The sequence below is a fragment of the Palaemon carinicauda genome, chromosome 28, assembly GCF_036898095.1.
Source record: "Palaemon carinicauda isolate YSFRI2023 chromosome 28, ASM3689809v2, whole genome shotgun sequence".
Taxonomy (NCBI): Eukaryota; Metazoa; Arthropoda; class Malacostraca; order Decapoda; family Palaemonidae; genus Palaemon; species Palaemon carinicauda.
In genome coordinates this window covers 60,156,285-60,171,215 of record NC_090752.1, presented here as the reverse complement: position 1 = coordinate 60,171,215, position 14,931 = coordinate 60,156,285, and the positions used below count along the sequence as shown (strand labels likewise).

The 14,931-nt window shown below is 37.7% G+C and overlaps 1 protein-coding gene across 5 annotated transcripts in view; it reads right to left on the bottom strand.

Moving 5' to 3' along the window:
- LOC137621628 (breast cancer anti-estrogen resistance protein 3 homolog) overlaps window positions 1-14,931 on the bottom strand; it is a 335,690-nt gene that overhangs the window by 168,767 nt on the left and 151,992 nt on the right. The window contains exon 1 of one of the 5 annotated variants that reach the window (XM_068352088.1): window positions 11,394-11,683. The exons of 3 other annotated variants lie outside the window; for them this stretch is intronic. The gene's annotated coding sequence lies outside the window, so the exon portion shown is untranslated. Of the gene's footprint in view, window positions 1-781; window positions 868-11,393; window positions 11,684-14,931 lie in introns of those variants that run through there. One more of the 5 variants, XM_068352089.1, reaches the window with a different exon arrangement.

Below are 14,931 nucleotides of genomic sequence, written 5' to 3'. Positions count from 1 at the left end.
AGATATGTCCTATATAAACTATTAACAACGTCAAAACAGATATGTTCTATATAAACTATTAACAATGTCAAAAACAGATATGTCCTATATAAACTATTAACAACGTCAAAACAGATATGTTCTATATAAACTATTAACAATGTCAAAAACAGATATGTCCTATATAAACTATTAACAACGTCAAAACAGATATGTCCTATATAAACTATTAACAACTTCAAAAACAGATATGTCCTATATAAACTATAAAAAGACTCATGTCAGCCTGGTCAACATAAAAACATTTGCTCCAACTTTGAACTTTTGAAGTTCTACTGATTCAACTACCCGATTAGGAAGATCATTCCACAACTTGGTCACAGCAGGAATACAACTTCTAGAATACTGTGTAGCATTGAGTTAAAATGAACTTATCAACCAACATGTATGACGGAGGACATATTTTTCATAAAGGTAATGAAGAATTTATTCATTCATAAATTTCATGTTTCATTCACTACATTCAACTAACAATAAATTGATTACTACTTATTTTTTACTTAAAAATGAAAAAAGTAACAATGCAAGTTGACTTATTTCTTATTTCATAAAAAAGTAACCATACAATTTGAAGAGAGAAATCATTAAACTGCTATACATATTGAAGAGAGAAATCATTCAACTGCTACACATATTGAAGTGAGAAATCAATCAAACGGGCTCACTAGATGATCAAATCACTAAGCAAAATTGAATAATAAATACCTAAGATAATGTAATATATGAATATTCAACCACTAACCTCAAACTACAAAGTAAAACTGAATAATAATCCGTATTTCGCTTGCAAAAAAGAAACTAGTTCTTTTCCTTCAACAGATGAAACTATACTACCACTTTGTCTGTTACAAACTTATCTTCAGTTATATGATAACGGAGACATAATCACAGCTTAGTTTTTATCAGTGGGTATTTTTGAGAGAGAGAGAGAGAGAGAGAGAGAGAGAGAGAGAGAGAGAGAGAGAGAGAGAGAGAGTCACAATCTGACATGAGTCATAAGCCACTGATCATTCTACTGTTTCAGCTTCTAAAAGATTGACTGATTACGTGTTATCTGACGAAGCGCTTACAGTGCGCTTTTACACCTTATGCTCTGAGTTCGTTGCCTGTGGTCTCTTCTTCTCACTTGGCTGTCCGACTTCTTTGACTTTGGTTGCATATCATTATCGAAACCGTTAGGGGCCTCGACTAGGGAATACATTCGCCTAAACTGGTTGAAGTCTCTCTCTCTCTCTCTCTCTCTTTATTCATTATCTCCCTTCAATGCTCGTACTTCAGTTGCTCATGATAATGGCTATTATATATGCGTGAATGATTTTGCACTCGAAAGTCATCTCGAAATTTAGAATTACGATTTACCTGTGAAGAAGAAGAAGAAGAAGAAGAAGAAGAAGAAGAAGAAGGAGGAGAAGGAGAAGGAGAAGAAGAAGAAGAAGAAGCAGAAGAAGAAGAAGGAGGAGGAGAAGAAGAAGAAGAAGAAGAAGAAGAAGAAGAAGAAGAAGAAGAAGAAGAAGGAGGAGGAGGAGGAGGAGGAGGAGAAAAAGAAGAATCTTGAAATTTAGAATTACGCTTTACCTGTGAAAAAGAAGAAGAAGAAGAGGAAGAAGAAGGAGGAGAAGAAGAAGAAGAAGAAGAAGAAGAAGAAGAAGAAAAGCCATTCTTGAGTGACTGACCAAGCAGAAAATGTGTATTACATGAATTCGAAAGTTACAGAAATGCACCGTCGAGATAAAAATGTTCGAGTATTGAACCTTGGCGACTAACGAGGCCTTAAAACCTCGTGTTTTATTGGCTGTAGTATATTGCGAAACTGCGTCCAATGACAGGTCTCAGTAACTTATCAGATATGTTTACACAGAGGTGTATCGAAGGAGAATAATGTACGTGGCTGGACTGCATCTTTGATTACTTTCATCCTAGTCTGTGTTTTATACGACGACTACTGATATACTGTTCAAAAAACGTAATTTTAGTCGGAAAATCTCCGTAAAAATATCCTGTTCTCAGCCGTATTTCAGTAAAATATAGGCGACCGTAATTTTTACCCTACTTTGTTATTATCTTTTACGGTTTGGTGACCGTAATATCACTCCTTTACGTGAATATATCAGTTTTTAAGACGGTAAATGCCTGGCAACATTTATCCCAGAATTTTTACCTTTTTTTTTTCAACAACGTATCCACCGGAGGTAGTCTTGTTTGCACTGGAATGAAATGCAAGACGCACATCCATTTATCCCCTCTGCATTATAATACGATACTCTCAATCGAGCTGACGATAGTACGATACTCTCAATCGAGCTGACGATAATACGATACTCTCAATCAAGCTAACGATAATACGATACTCTCAATCGAGCTGACGATAATACGCTACTCTCAATCAAGCTGACGACAGGCATTTCGCAGGTACCAAGGACCATGCATTTATGCACTTCGAGAACCCGCTAACAACCGGCCTTCTAAGGCGTTACAACCTCGAGATCACCAAGTATAGACAGGGCCCAAGAATTTATCTTTCACGTGGGCATTTGCGATTTAATCCCAGGGGGAAAAAAGAATCGTAAATTGAACAGAGTGGAAAGTTGACAGACGCTATTCCAGCCCTTGTTTGTTTATGAAGCTGAACCATTTGATTAGGAGTCTTGTTGTATCGGCCTCCCAGGTCGTGGCGAGAGGTATGGGGGGGGGGGGGGGGGAAGACGCCGTGGTAATGGGCTAATAGAGGGGGGAGGTGATGAAAACTGGCCAAACCACCAGACATGAATAAAGGCATGTTTAAAGGTTTAAAGGCCGCTCATGAATGGCATGGGTAAAGGACAGTGACATTTCCCTATCAAGCAGGACAGTGCCCTGGAGATTGACCATATATATACGATCAACGCCCAAGCCCCCTCTCCACCCAAGCTAGGACCAAGGAGGGGCAAGCGATGCCTGCTGATGACTCGGCAGATAGACATAAATACTATCCAAAAACCCGCCATCCTTAGCTCACAAGGATGGTGAGGTTGCAACGACCAAAGAAACTAAAGAGTTTGAGCGGGACTCGAACCACAGTCTGGTGATCACCAGTCAGGGACGTTACCACATCGGCCACAATAACCCTGAAAAGCTTTGCGTATCTCCATGATCAGCAAAGCTGTACAGTGTCTGAGGACTTTGTCCTGCAGTGGACTAAAACCGGCTGAATTTGTTATATATATATATATATATATATATATATATATATATATATATACATATATATATATATACATATATATATATACACATATATATATATATATATATATATATATATATATATATATATATATATATATACACATATATATATATATATATATATATATATATATATATATATATATATATATATATATATATATATATATATATATATATATGTATATATATATATATTGCGGCACCCACAAAAAAAACTCTGAGCATTACAGAACTCGCACTGACAGCGAAGCCTCATTAAACCTTATTTAAAGGGATGAAAGCAATATATCAATACATACGAAACCCATAAGAATGATAAAATATTTGTGTTTATCGACCTGTGTCACAATTCCGTTTGAAAAATGTGGCTACTCGGACACCAGAGAGAGGGACATATTCTTGGACTTATTGGCAAGTGGGTGGGATTCAAGCCATTGCAGAGGAGAAATCAGTCTGCTCTGCTGCGGGATTCGACCCACTGGGGAGACGTCAGTCTGCTCTGCTGTGGGATTCGACCCACTGGGGAGACGTCAGTCTGCTCTGCTGCGGGATTCGACCCGACTCACTGGGGAGACGTCAGTCTGCTCTGCTGCGGGATTCGACCCACTGGGGAGACGTCAGTCTGCTCTGCTGCGGGATTCGACCCACTGGGGAGACGTCAGTCTGCTCTGCTGCGGGATTCGACCCACTGGAGAGACGTCAGTCTGCTCTGCTGCGGGATTCGACCCACTGGGGAGACATCAGTCTGCTCTGCTGCGGGATTCGACCCACTGGAGAGACGTCAGTCTGCTCTGCTGCGGGATTCGACCCACTGGGGAGACGTCAGTCTGCTCTGCTGCGGGATTCGACCCACTGGAGAGACGTCAGTCTGCTCTGCTGCGGGATTCGACCCACTGGGGAGACGTCAGTCTGCTCTGCTGCGGGATTCGACCCACTGGAGAGAAGTCAGTCTGCTCTGCTGTGGGATTCGACCCACTGGGGAGACGTCAGTCTGCTCTGCTGTGGGATTTGACCCACTGGGGAGACCTCTGTCTGCTCTGATGCGGGATTCGACCCACTGGGGAGACCTCTGTCTGCTCTGCTGCGGGATTCGACCCACTGGGGAGACACCAGTCTGCTCTGCTGTGGGATTCGACCCACTGGGGAGACGTCAGTCTGCTCTGCTGTGGGATTCGACCCACTGGGGAGACGTCAGTCTGCTCTGCTGTGGGATTCGACCCACTGGGGAGAAATCAGTCTGCTCTGCTGTAGGATTCGACCCACTGGGGAGAAATCAGTCTGCTCTGCTGTGGGATTCGACCCACTGGGGAGACGTCAGTCTGCTCTGCTGTGGGATTCGACCCACTGGGGAGACGTCAGTCTGCTCTGCTGTGGGATTCGACCCACTGGGGAGACGTCAGTCTGCTCTGCTGTGGGATTCGACCCACTGGGGAGAGGTCAGTCTGCTCTGCTGTGGGATTCGACCCACTGGGGAGACGTCAGTCTGCTCTGCTGTGGGATTCGACCCACTGGGGAGAAATCCGTCTGCTCTGCTGTGGGATTCGACCCACTGGGGAGAGGTCAGTCTGCTCTGCTGTGGGATTCGACCCACTGGGGAGACGTCAGTCTGCTCTGCTGTGGGATTCGACCCACTGGGGAGAAATCAGTCTGCTCTGCTGTGGGATTCGACCCACTGGGGAGAGGTCAGTCTGCTCTGCTGTGGGATTCGACCCACTGGGGAGACGTCAGTCTGCTCTGCTGTGGGATTCGACCCACTGGGGAGAAATCAGTCTGCTCTGCTGTGGGATTCGACCCACTGGGGAGAGGTCAGTCTGCTCTGCTGTGGGATTCGACCCACTGGGGAGACGTCAGTCTGCTCTGCTGTGGGATTCGACCCACTGGGGAGAAGTCAGTCTGCTCTGCTGTGGGATTCGACCCACTGGGGAGAGGTCAGTCTGCTCTGCTGTGGGATTCGACCCACTGGGGAGACGTCAGTCTGCTCTGCTGTGGGATTCGACCCACTGGGGAGACGTCAGTCTGCTCTGCTGTGGGATTCGACCCACTGGGGAGAAATCAGTCTGCTCTGCTGTGGGATTCGACCCACTGGGGAGAGGTCAGTCTGCTCTGCTGTGGGATTCGACCCACTGGGGAGACGTCAGTCTGCTCTGCTGTGGGATTCGACCCACTGGGGAGAAATCAGTCTGCTCTGCTGTGGGATTCAACCCACTGGGGAGAGGTCAGTCTGCTCTGCTGTGGGATTCGACCCACTGGGGAGACGTCAGTCTGCTCTGCTGTGGGATTCGACCCACTGGGGAGAAATCAGTCTGCTCTGCTGTAGGATTCGACCCACTGGGGAGACGTCAGTCTGCTCTGCTGTGGGATTCGACCCACTGGGGAGAAATCAGTCTGCTCTGCTGTGGGATTCGACCCACTGGGGAGACGTCAGTCTGCTCTGCTGTGGGATTCGACCCACTGGGGAGACGTCAGTCTGCTCTGCTGTGGGATTCGACCCACTGGGGAGAGGTCAGTCTGCTCTGCTGTGGGATTCGACCCACTGGGGAGACGTCAGTCTGCTCTGCTGTGGGATTCGACCCACTGGGGAGAAATCAGTCTGCTCTGCTGTGGGATTCGACCCACTGGGGAGAAATCAGTCTGCTCTGCTGTAGGATTCGACCCACTGGGGAGAAATCAGTCTGCTCTGCTGTGGGATTCGACCCACTGGGGAGAGGTCTGTCTGCTCTGCTGTGGGATTCGACCCACTGGGGAGACCTCTGTCTGCTCTGCTGTGGGATTCGACCCACTGGGGAGAAATCAGTCTGCTCTGCTGTGGGATTCGACCCACTGGGGAGAAATCAGTCTGCTCTGCTGTAGGATTCGACCCACTGGGGAGAAATCCGTCTGCTCTGCTGTGGGATTCGACCCACTGGGGAGAAATCAGTCTGCTCTGCTGTGGGATTCGACCCACTGGGGAGACGTCAGTCTGCTCTGCTGTGGGATTCGACCCACTGGGGAGACGTCAGTCTGCTCTGCTGTGGGATTCGACCCACTGGGGAGAGGTCAGTCTGCTCTGCTGTGGGATTCGACCCACTGGGGAGACGTCAGTCTGCTCTGCTGTGGGATTCGACCCACTGGGGAGAAATCAGTCTGCTCTGCTGTGGGATTCGACCCACTGGGGAGAAATCAGTCTGCTCTGCTGTGGGATTCGACACACTTGGGAGAAGTCAGTCTGCTCTGCTGTGGGATTCGACCCACTGGGGAGAAATCAGTCTGCTCTGCTGTGGGATTCGACCCACTGGGGAGAAATCAGTCTGCTCTGCTGTAGGATTCGACCCACTGGGGAGAAATCAGTCTGCTCTGCTGTGGGATTCGACACACTTGGGAGAAGTCAGTCTGCTCTACTATGCTCTAAGCCAGTTCTGCACCTCGGCTCTTATCTGAGCGTTGGGTGGCAATCCTCCTGCAATTTGCATGTTGCTTGTGATTTAGGGCCTATCTCTTCCTCCTCCCCAAGTCCCTCCTACCAGCAAGGGTGGGGCTACAGTGTTACCACACATGTCAGACCTCCCAGAAAGCAGCGTTGCCAAGGTAATTTCCACCTTATAAGGCGAATGGTAATTTGGCAGCGTTGGACATCCTGGAAACTTCGTACGTTTTAAAAAAAAATTGTTTCTTGTGATTTTCCTGTTAAATGTCTTCTCTTTAGTAAGTGCTTCGTGGACAGTGGTTCTTGTTTTGCATATATTTTATGAGCCGATTTGGACCGACGTTTGAAAAATATATTCGATATCTATCTCGTAAATGGCTGGTATCTGGGAGGTCTTGTGTTGTAAGATTCGTTTAATATTGACATACATACATAAATGTATATATAAGATACAGATTCACACACACGTATATATCCATTTCTGAGTGGGGATACCTTAACGTGGTGAAAGGTTTTGCGTATCGCCATGTTTAACAAAGCTGTACTAGTCAGGGCCACCCATACTAAGTTGGTTAGCTGTGAGCGATCAGACGAAAATCTTCCACCATCACCAATCCGCACTGACCAGTGTGGATATGAAAACTAGCCAATTGACATGTCTGAAGACTTTGTGCTGCACTGGACTAGAAACGGTTGCATTTGTTGTTGTGTATGTATGTACGTATGCATGTATGTAAGTATTAACACGTTTACATACGTCTCCTATTAACCCAAGGTAGGTTCAAGGACGGCCAGATTATGGCTGTTTATGAAGTATTGAAAGAATAATGAAGCTTTGACAGAGAATTGAAGTTTTGATAAAAAAAATGGAGCTTTGACAGAGCAATGAAGTTTTGAAAGAATAATGAAGCTTTGACTGAGAGTAGAAGTTTTGATAAAAAATGGAGCTTTGACAGAGCAATGAAGTTTTGAAAGAATAATGACGCTTTGACTGAGAGTAGAAGTTTTGATAAAAAATGGAGCTTTGACAGAGCAATGAAGTTTTGAAAGAATAATGAAGCTTTGACTGAGAGTAGAAGTTTTGATAAAAAATGGAGCTTTGACAGAGCAATGAAGTTTTGAAAGAATAATGAAGCTTTGACAGAGAGTTGAAGTTTTGATAAAAAAGGACCTTTGACAGAGCAATGAAGTTTTGAAAGATTAATGAAGCTTTGACAGAGAATTGAAGTTTTGATAAAAAAATGGAGCTTTGGCAGAGCAATGAAGTTTTGAAAGAATAATGAAGCTTTGACAGAGAATTGAAGTTTTGATAAAAAATGGAGCTTTGACGGAGCAATGAAGTTTTGAAAGAATAATGACGCTTTGACAGAGAATAGAAGTTTTGATAAAAAATGGAGCTTTGACAGAGGAATGAAGTTTTGAAAGGATGATGAAGCTTTGACAGAGAATTGAAGTTTTGATGAAAATGGAGCTTTGACAGAGCAATGAAGTTTTGAAAGAATGATGAAGCTTTGACAGAGAATTGAAGTTTTGATAAAAAATGGAGCTTTGACAGAGCAATGAAGTTTTGAAAGAATAATGAAGCTTTGACAGAGAAAGGAAACTTTGATAGAGAAATAAAGTTTTGACAAAAAATGGAGCTTTGAAAGAGAAATGAAGCTTTGCAAGAATAATGAATCTTTGACAGAGAACTGAAGCTTTGAGAGAATTGAATCTTTGATAAAAAAATGAAGCTTTGAGAGAGAATTGAAGCTTTGGCAGAGAACTGAAGCTTTGAGAGAATTGAATCTTTGATAAAAAAAATGAAGCTTTGATAAAAAAAAATGAAGCGTTGACAGAGATTTTAAGTGTTGATAGAGAAATGGAGTTTTGATTTAAAAAAATGAAGTTTTGTGAGAGAAATTAAATTTTGAAATATCAAAATAGCATCTTTGCTTCGTTAAATTTACAGGTTTGGTCAAATCCGCCCACCAGTTTCCAAACGATCTCATTTCGCGCACAAGACGAAAGAGAAAGCGAACTAGACCACACGTGAGAGAGAGAGAGAGAGAGAGAGAGACTTTCAATCGGAGCCGAGTCTTTCATTCAATCGGAACTGAGAGAGAGAGAGAGAGAGAGAGAGAGAGAGAGAGAGAGAGAGAGAGAGAGAGAGAGAGAGACTCTCTCTTTCGATTGGAACTGTGTGTGTAAGAGAGAGAGAGAGGGAGAGAGAGAGAGAGACTCTTTCAATCGGGAGAGAGAGAGAGAGAGAGTCTCTCTCTTTCAATCGGAACTGTGTGTGTGTGTGTGTGTGAGAGAGAGAGACTCTCTTTTAATCGAGAGAGAGAGAGAGAGTGAGAGAGAGAGAGAGAGAGAGAGAGAGAGAGTGTGAGAGAGAGAGAGACTTATTCAATCGGAGCTGAGAAAGAAATAGTCTCTTTCAAACAGAGAGAGAGAGAGAGAGAGAGAGAGAGAGAGAGAGAGAGAGAGAGAGAGAGAGAGAGAGAGAGACTTTTCCACCCACACAGCCTGACCTTCTAAAGAGGTCGTTATATACGACGCCATTAATGTCAATCAGAATCTATTGGTCTTTCTATATTGTCCGTTTTATGCCTTGGTACACTGTAGTAGGCCCAACACATCTGCCTAAGACACCTGTTTTGTTTATATCAGGTAAATAAATGGTTTTTATACTGTGACTTTACGTGGGTGGGTCGGTTGCAAGACGTAGCTGATCTCCCCTATATAACGAAGAGAAAGTATGTATATATATATATATATATATATATATATATATATATATATATATATATATATAATATAATATATATATATATGTATATATATATACATATAGATATATATCACTGTTGATACAAATTTCGTGGACCAAGGTTCGATTCCCGGCCGGTCAGATACTATTGTCTTTGAGTGGTTTCGCCTGGGGTTCTAATCCCGAGGTCGGTAAGAAAATCCAGACATTAATGTATGAAAAATATATGGCTTATTTGAATATGAAAAAAAAACCACGTCAAAATGTGCAAAATTTATCATATATATATATATATATATATATATATATATATATATATATATATATATATATACATTAAGCCTCTCGTCGTCCCTTGGGTAGGGGGGAGAGGGAGTAGTCATACCCTGGGGAGAGGGGTTGTAGCTATGTAAGGGGGAGATGGTTGAATTGAATGCGTGTATGCATATCTATCTAAATATTTAGCCTAACAACTCTAACTGTACTATCATTATTATTATTATCTCTTGCTAAGATATAGCCCTAGTTGGAAAGCAGGGTGCTAGAAGTCCAAGGGCCCCAACAGGGAAAATAGCCCAGTGAGGAAAGGAAACAAGGAAAAATAAAATATTTTGAGAAAAACATTAAAATAAATATTTCATATAGAAACTATAAAAACTTTAACTAACCATGCAGAGAAATTAGATAGAATAGTGTGCCCGAGTGTACCCTCCAGCAAGAGAACTCTAACCCAAGACTGTGGGAGACCATGGTACAGAGGCTATGTCACTACCCAACACTATAGAACAATGGTTTGATTTTGGAGTGTCCTTCTAGAAGAGCTGATTAACATAGCTAAAGAGTTTTTTCTGGCCTTACCAAGAGGAAAGTAGCCACTGAAGAAGAGATTAAATAGACAACGAATGACGAATGAAGAAAAAAATAGTTCATTCCAACCTCACGTAACAGGATATAGTATCACATTCAATAATATGCATATCAAATTTGATTAGTCTCTTCTCTACTCGAATAAGCGTGGCTTTTAGGAAACGATGAATGTTGAAATTGCCTAATTAGGCAATCCTAAAAAGAACTGAGATGCCTTATTACATACAAAGGAATTCAGGTGCACGAAATCCTCTCCTCATCTTTCAAGGTCGTTTACTTGAAGTTAAACTGTATCGGTTATTTGTTCATTATTGTACTGTTATTTTAAAAGTGTGTGTGTGTGTGTGTGTGTGTGTGTGTGTGTGTGTGTGTGTGTGTGTGTGTGTGTGTGTGTAAAGCTTACAGGGACACGTGATTCACCCCCCCCCCAAAAAAAAAAAAAAAAAAAACAGGTGAAAGGAAAATATTGAGTGAATCTTGACTAGTTTCGTCCTTGTCTTCTTCAAGAGAGTCCTCTTGAAGAGGCCAATGACGAAACTAGCTAGGATTCACTCAAAATATTCCTTTTAACTGTGGATTATCTAATTAATAATAATAATAATAATAATAGCAATAATAATAATAATTATATTAATAATAACAATAATAATAATAATTATATCAATACTACTACTACTACTACTACTACTACTACTATTAATAATAATAATAATTATTATAATAATAATAATAATAATTATTATTATTATTATTATATTAATATTAATAATAATAATAAATTTTAGTTTTTAACTTTATAACCACAAGTATTTTGGAGAGACCTATATTGTATTTCATCATCATCATCATCATCATCTACTCCCACACCAATTGACGCAAAGGGCCTCAGCTAGATTTCACCAGCCGTCTCTATATTGAACTTTTAATTAAATACTTCTCACCTGTATTTACCAAAAACAATTTCATGAATAAAATTCATACCAACAGATACACTACACAGGTTAAAAACCTCCCAGTACCATCTACAGTGTGCCAAGCTAAGCTCACTCTAAGCAGCAGTTTTTATAACAGTTAAATAACTTACGCAATTTCCACATTACTCACCAAATCTGTTATCAACGAATTCCTCCATTATATCCGGGGTTGTACTTGTCATATGCGAAGTAATACTTGCGTAATTACTTGCGTAATCACTCGTAATTACTTTCTACTTCCGGCAATGTTGGCAATAAGGAGTCACCAGTTCGTAGATTTCCCTTCACTTTTCACAAGATATTCTTTCAGTAATTAATAAACAATATTCAAATACGTATGTTTATGAAGTTTTGTTGTTCTTTAATAATTTGTAATACGCTTATCAAATCTGTTTCGTTTTTAATTATAGTTTTCAATATCTGTAATGGTTTAAACTCTGATATTTCACTCATTAAATAATAATAATAATAATAATAATAATAATAATAATAATAATAATAATAATAAAATCAATAACAAAATATTAAAAATGACAAAAACAATAATAATAATAATAATAATAATAATAATAATAACAATAATAGAATATTAATAAAAATAACAATAATAATAATAACAATAATGATAACAAGAACAATAATGATAACAAGAACAATAACAATAATAATAAATATGATAATAACGACAACAACAAAACCAATAATAATAATAACAACAGCAATAATAATAACAATTATAATAATAATAATAATAATAATAATAATAATAATAATAATAATAATAACAATAATAATAATAATAATTATAATAATAAAAATAATAAAAGTAATAATAACAACAGCAACAACTTTATGAGATTAAATCCACTCCTTCGTCTTTCATTATTTTTCACCAATATTTTAATTCGAGTGACAGATTCCATAAATAATTAAAATAAAAAAAGTAATAATAAATTAAATAAATTTCCTTCATTCTATCCGATTTATTCTAATTTAATAACTAATTTATTTTAAAACTAGAATTCTTCAGCCCCAAGTCTTTTCAATAATTCAAACCATTAATTCATTTAAAAATTCAGAATTCTTAAGCCCCAAGTCTTTTCAATAATTCAAAATATTAATTTATTTCAAAAATTCAGAATTCTTAAGCCCCAAGTTTTTAAATAATTTCAAACATTTGAAAAAAATAAACAATCACTAATTTATTTTAAAAATTTAAAATTCTTAAGCCTCAAGTCTTTTCAATAATTCAAAACTTTTAAAAAACATTAAATATAAGTCACAAACTCATTCATGCTTTCTCTACTTTTGGTAGTAATTTAAAAGATACAAAAATGACATATTCAAATAATATTAACAGACTGAGAGTCCTTCAAAAGTTTCGTATCATCTATTGAATAACTTAGTCTGGCGGAATCTTGCAACTCACTCTCGTTGAAGAAACCTCGACTCTACTGTGTATACATATACATACATACATACATACATACATACTTACTTACATAAATATATATATATATATATATATATATATATATATATATATATATATATATATATATATATATATATACATGCCGATATAGAATCCTCTGGGGTAGGTAAAATTATTAAAATTTAGAAAACTTATTTCTAAATATCAAATTTGGAATATAAGATTATTAAAATTTCGAAAACTTACTAATAAATAACAAATTTGAAATCAATATGAAAGTATTAAAATTTCGAAAAACTTATAGATATCAAATTTTAAATAAATATAAAACTGTTAAAATTTCGAAAAATTTATTGATATCAAATTTGAAATAAATATAAAACTGTTAAAATTTCGAAAACTTATTTCTAAATCTAAAATTTGAGTAAATATAAAACTGACAAAATTTCGAAAACTTATTTCTAAATCTAAACTTTGAGTAAATATAAAACTCTCAAAATTTCGAAAACTTATTTCTAAATCTAAAATTTTAATAAATATAAAACTGTCAAAATTTCGAAAACTTATATCTAAATCTAAAATTTGCATAAATATAAAACTGTCAAAATTTCGAAATCTTAACCATAAATATTAAATTTGAAATAAATATGACATTATTTAAATTTCGAAAACTTACCTCTAAATATCAAATTTGATATAAATATAAAACTTTAAATTTCAAAATTTATCCCTAAATATAAATTTTGAAAGAATCACAGATTTTCAAATTTATAGATGATGATTTTAGAATCTAAAATATCAAACATTTAAAACTGTCAGATTTTAGAGAAAAGAAATAAAAAATAGAATTGTACTTTATATATGGAACAATACCGATTGTCAAATTTCGGATAATTATTTTCGAGTCAATACATTTCAAATTCAAATTTTTCAGATAAAAAAAAATTGTACAATATAGATTAAAGTTTGAAAGTTCGCCCAACATTTAGAAGAGTCAAAATTTTCGGAAATTTGTCATTAAGTTACAAATAAAAAATTTCGAAATTTCAAAATTTTTCCGAAATTTTTTCATAAGATTTAAGTGAATGATCGACGCATTATTATTATTATTATTATTATTATTATTATTATTATTATTATTATTATTATTACTAACCAAGCTACAGCCCTACTTGGAAAAGCAAGATGCTATAAGCCCAAGGGTTCCAACAGGGAAAAATAGCCCAGTGAGGAAAGGAAATAGGAAATAAATAAAATATATAAGAAGTAATGAGCAATTAAAATAAAATACCTCAAAACAGTAACGTCAAAACAGATATTTCATAAGAAACTATAAAAGGATTTATATCAACCTGTTCAACATATAACATTTGCTGCAAGTTTGAACTTTTGAAGTTCTACTGATTCAACTACCCCATTAAGAAGATCATTCCACTGCTTTGAACACATAGACATATGTCACATGATAGATATGTCTTGAACAACAAAAACAAATTTTAATAATAATGTTTTTATGTTAAACAGGCTGACATAAGTCCTTTTATAGTTTATAAATTAAATGTTATTTATTTCCTTATTTCCTTTCCACACTGGGCTATTTTAACCTGTTGGACCCCTTGGACTTATCGCATCTTGCCTTTCCAACTAGGGTTACAGCTTAGCTAATAATAATAATAATAATATTGGAAATACCTTCATTTGGTTGATTTATACAAAGAAGGCTTTATGCCATCACGGACAATAATACTCATAAAAGTATATATATATACAATTATGAAAAACGGGATTGGACCCAACACATTCAACTAACAACCATTTACATAAATCACTGGTTTGAACACGGTAGACATATCATCCACAGCAAAATAAAATCTTTATAATTCTTAATGGAAATAATTCGCTTGGTTGGTTTATACTAATAAGGCCTTATGCCAACACTGATAATTCTCACAAAAGCATATATACTTAAATTATCCGTAATCTTAATCGGAAAATCTCCATAAAAATATCCTGTCCTCAGCCGTATTTCAGTAAAATACAGGCAACCGTAATTTTACCCTACTTTGTTATTATCTTTTACGGCTTAGTGACCGTAATATCACTCCTTTACGTCAATATATACGTTCTTAAAACGCTAAACGCCTGGCAACATTTATTCCAGGATTCTTACTGTTTAATGCAAATTTATACTTTTCTCAGCCGTATTCCAGTAAAATACAGACGACCGTAATTT